Below are 5,512 nucleotides of genomic sequence, written 5' to 3'. Positions count from 1 at the left end.
AGATGCACCTGTCTGGTGGTGTCAGCAGCAAAAATCCATGCAATAAAATTCAGATGTATCCCGAATTCGAATTGAATTTGGCTGCATTATGTTGCTTTTTTATTTCTAAATAAATCGATTCAGCCCCCCAAAACACCCCATTTTACCAGCATCTTTTGGACATGGGTTAAATGGGTAAAAAGCCTGGCCCTCCTTTTCGAGTTAGTTCAGTGATTCGAAGTAAGTGGGAACCATAGTGGTTTAAACCAAATCATTTGGAATCACGATCTGATTTAAACCATAGTGGGAACAAGTCCTTAATGGTAGTTACTTACAACAAATTGTATGTAATATGCTATATGGTTTTCTAAGGTCTCCTGTGTAATGAGGATAACTTCTGTATTCCTCTTGCTTTGGTGAGCATTGAGGTCCTTCGTAAGTAGTGTTAGTGGATTGGAGATTTTACAGGACCACTCCAAGCCTCATGCTGGCAAAGACAATTGGATATACCACCGTGAAAGAGTTCTCAACCTAGTCATATCCTGTCACAAACTGTTGTCCACATCTGAATTGTTCCCTTTCCCTTTAGCTGTGATTTGCTCCAATTTAAAGAGTGGGGTTTTGATTTTGTCCAGTTAGGTCCCCAGGCACTCTTTTGGTTTCATACAATCCAAAAATTAAAGGCAATCTCCTCATGAAGTTGTGCTACCATGAAAAACAAAAACAAAACAAAGCCCTTCACACAGCAGATGGTGGAAAATCTCCCTGTCCAAACTGATCAGAGGTGTGATGCTGGGAAAGTGGATGTTTAATTCTCACCTGCTGCTTTCCCATTCAAAACTGCTTTTACCCAAAGTGGGTACTAGACTCAGTGGAGGGGAAAAATACTAGTGTTTGTTTTAATTAGTGAATATAGTGCTAGGAGAGATTGCAAAGCACTCCTTTCCCCAGCAACCCATGTGCAACTAATTTAAAGAAAAAAGCACACCAAATACATAAACCAAGAGATCTGATTGTGGTCTTGTTTGTCATGTATGTTTTGTCCTTCACATTCTCCCACTTTAAGAACAAGAAATAATTTGATATTTGATTACAGTATTCTGTTAAAACCACAACCACACACCATGAAATGTGAAAGAGCCCACACAGGGTTATACAGGTTATGCTGGAAGATGGAAAAGATCGTGCCATTTTTCTTGCTAGAAGCACTTTGTCAGTTAACCTGTACTGTAATGTTCATACTCCTTTATAACCGCCAATCCTGACAGCATGATGCAGCACAGTCTAAATGTATTCATCTTCTTTCAAATGGCTGATAATGAGCCTTTTATGCCATCTCTTTATGAACCCTCATACCTTTGATGCTTTGTCAAGTTTTCAAGGATGATTCAGTTAAATGTCTTTGCATTTGTGTTACATAGGCTCTGCCTTCTCTAACTTGGTATCCTCCAGATGGTAAAGGCATCTCATGCCCTTGGGTTATGTTGGATGCGGATGATAGAAACTGCAATCCAGTACATCAAGATAGGAAAGGTAGGTGGAAACACATGGCAGTTCATGTTAAACATCTGAAATGTGAATAAAAATCCATCATCGATACCTTTATTGGCCAACCGAAATGCACAATATACTTGTTGCAAGCTTTTGGAGCTCCATGGGCTTCTTCGACTTCAAAGTCGTCTTCGAAGTTGGAGATAGATGTTAGTCAGATGCCTGCATGTTGTTTCAGCCCCTAGTAAAGACTAACATCTCTTTTTTCCTCCTGTTGGTTAACATCTTGCCTGATGAAGAAGCCCACGGAGCTTCGAAAGCTTGCAACAAGTATATTGTGCATTTCAGTTGACCAATAATGGTATCACTGATGGATTTTTGTTTGTATTTCTTAAATGGCCAACACAGCTACCCTGGCATGTTTTCTAAAATGTGAGTCACAGCCTCACTGCTAGGTTAGGACCAGTTTGGGATAGTAGGGGAGGCATAGTAAATTTGGGATTTGGGAGCCAAATGCAGCATTTGGGGATTTGAAGGTGACTGAAGGTGCTTTCGGAGTATCACTATCTGCCTGTGCTTTCATTTGAGAACTTGTGCAACCATTACATTTGCAAGTAGATTAGTACAAAAACATCATGCGTATGGTAGCTGTGGCCTATTTACTAGGCACAAAATGCCCTTTTAATGCCATGCGATATTCTCTCTGTTGGTGTAGCTGAAATAAGTGAGTAGGACCTTATTGTTTATATCTGTATGCTATTCTACCCCATTTTGGTTCATTGCTCTTATTCTCTGACATTTTGTATGGGCAAAGCCTCATATGAATAATGGGTTGGATCTATACTTAGTCAGACTTAAGAGTCGTCTCACTGAAATCAATGGGCATTTGCAAGGGACCTCTGACACAAGTGTTTCATACATTTTAAATTTATAATTATTAATTTTTAAAATTGGTTTATCTATTTTTTGTTCTCATTTCTCCAGGTTCCTTTATTAAGAAAAAGCAGTGCTGTTCTCCTGAAAGACCAATAATTACTACTGTTAACAGGGATATAACTAGTACAACACTTCTTCCTGCTTCCTGTGGATAAGAAGATTAATCTCATTATAAAAGGGAAAAACAATTTTTATATTTGGTTTAGCACATAGTGGCACTAATAAAGGCTGGTGTTGCTTCCTTTTAGATCATTCTTTTGGTTTTTATCCAGTGTGGATTCACAACTCTTAAAGGTGCAAGAGTCCTGTCCCCCTTTCTGTCCTGGTAAACTGGGCTATCTTTCTAATTGTTCAAGCACACATATGCTCAGATACAGATACTGAATATATTTAAGTGCTTGGAAATTTAGATTTTCCACTACATGACCTAAACGTTAGCATACTAAGCTTTTTAAAAACCTGTCAGGAAAATACCCACAGACCCACCTTTGCACACAAGTAAACCCCTGTGTCTTTTCTCTATTGGTGAAAAGACAAAATTATGATTCCCCATATTCTTTCTCCATATACAAATAAAGCCCTATATTTTTTTCTTCAGAAGGGGAAATTTCAAGTGGGGAAAAACAAATGGAGGGGGAAAAGTGAGGTATCTCACTCTCCTGGCTCTTTTTCAACTTAAACACTCATATTCTCCAGGATACTTTTGGATTAAGAGAAAAGAAAAGAACAAAGAAAGAAAGATGGTGTCTCATTTTTGTCTTTTTGCTGAAGCCGCTGTTGGGAAGGAGATAGTGGGTGGGCTTTATGCTGGCCCTGGGCTTCCTGGGCCTCGCCGAATCCGCTACTGGGAGGGACATAATGGGTGGGCTTTATGCTGGCCCTGGGCATCCACGCCATCCTCGCCACCACACTGAAGCCACTGCTGGGAGGGAGATAGTGGGTAGGCTTTATGCTGGCCCTGGGCCTTCTGGACGTCCGCGCCCTCCTCACCACTGCATTGAAGCCACTGCTGGGAGGAAGATGGAATACACACACACACACACACACACACACACACACACACACACTACATATAGGTGTATGTTTGTGTGTGTATATATAATATACGATAGACAGACAGACAGACAGAAAGACAAGTTGGGAAGGAGTTGAATGCATACAACAATATGAATAAGTATAAAGACACACACACACACACACATTTTCCAGGGCGTCCAGTATATTAAACCTACCTGGAGAAAACCTGGTATTTCACTTTATGTTTATGGTATGGTTTAATATAGGTTAGCTGCCTTGGGTCCCACTTTGGGAGAATCCAGGGAAAACGGAGGTACTAGTGATAGGTTCCCCAAGTCCAGTACGGAGATTTGTCAACCTGTCCTGGACGGGATCACACTTCCCCTAAAGGGCAAAGTACGCAGTTTGGGGGTACTTTTGGATCCATCTCTACAGTTATCATCTCAGGTAGATGTGATGACCAAAAGTGCCTGGCATCAGCTTCGGCTGATATGCCAACTGCGTCCCTACCTGTAACGAAAGGACCTTGAAGCAGTGGTACTTGCACTAGTAATCTCTCGTCTTGACTTGTACAACACGCTCTACATGGGGCTACCTTTGTACCAAGTTAGGAAGCTTCAATTGGTTCAAAATGCGGCTGCTAGATTGGACACTGGAACACCTAGATCTGACCATATAATAACTGTATTAAAATCCCTTCACTGGTTGCCAATCAGCTTTTGGGCACAGTACAAAGTGTTGGTCATAACTTTTAAAGCCCTATATGGCTTGGGCTCACCGCTCCCTACATAATCCGCCCCGCACTCTCAGAATATCTGGGAATAATCTTTTGGAAGTTGGCAACATGAGCTTTCATAAAGTCTAATAGCCTTTTGGCTGAAGAGCGGGGTATAAATAGTTTATTATTATCATCATCATCGTCATCATCATCATCATTTCCTCAGAAGTATAAGGTTACTATGCACTATGGTGATGTTTGGTCGGACATCATATGACTATAACATCTGTTTTATTGTATTGACAAAATCAGTTTCAGCATTGCATGGAGGGTCCTTGGTATCTGCTGGGATTTGTATCCAAAATCCAAATCTGTGGATGTTCAAATTGCATTAGAATAATACCTTTTTATCCATGAATTCTGCACCCATGGATTTCACCATCCATGGCTTGAAAATATTCCACGAACTAAAGTAAACCCAATAAATAAATACAATACAATACTAATTTGAAACATGGTGCTGGAGCCATTTTAGGGAAGGGAGAGCCTCTGTGACTCCATTTTGTGTTCCCTGGGGGCCATTTTATGTAAGGGCAAATACTGTATGTGAAATGCCATTTTGTTTTCCCCTGTTTTGGAGAGTAATCTATTGGTCTCTGGCAGCTGGCAAGTTAGTCTTGCCAATGAAACCATATAAACTATTATTCTCCTTTATTTGTAAACTCTAAGTCATATTCCAAAGGCACAATTCCTTTGTAAGCTCAAATGATGTCGCATTACAGACCACCCAAAACGGGCAGTCTGGCGCCGCTGCTGGTTGCTGCATCCGGGAACCGCAGCGGCCAAACCGCGCGGTTCCCGGGCACAGCAAGAAAGAAGCACCGAAATGGCATTTCTTTCTGCGGCCTGGAAGTGGCGCTGCAAGGCGCTAGTCGGACACTCGCAGCATCACTTCCGCCGTGCGACATCTGGTGCTACGTGTCTGCGATGTCAAAATGGCGGCCCCCGTGTGGATGGGGGCCGCCATTTTGTACGGACTTGGTCCGTACTAGGGTTGAGGGGCATCCGGAAGGGACGCCCCTTCTCAACCCTACCACGCCCCTTCCTAACCCTAATATGCCCCTTCGGCGCCTTTGTAACGCGCCAATGTGTCTAATATTGCTCAGATTGTGTTTGAGGGGTTGCTTCCAGAACTTCTCTATCTCCGAACATGTCCTCCACATTTGGAACCAGGAGACAGGGTTTTTCTGGCATTTCCAACAAACAAAGTTCCATTTTAAAGAGGTTTTCTCTAATATTCTGATTTTTAGTGAATATATACAGTACCTCTGTTATCTTGCTTACAGCCAGCCTTTTAACTGAATTTCTCTT

Source organism: Sceloporus undulatus, chromosome 5 (genome assembly GCF_019175285.1).
Source record: "Sceloporus undulatus isolate JIND9_A2432 ecotype Alabama chromosome 5, SceUnd_v1.1, whole genome shotgun sequence".
Taxonomy (NCBI): domain Eukaryota; kingdom Metazoa; phylum Chordata; class Lepidosauria; order Squamata; family Phrynosomatidae; genus Sceloporus; species Sceloporus undulatus.
Note: the sequence above shows the minus strand (reverse complement) of the source record.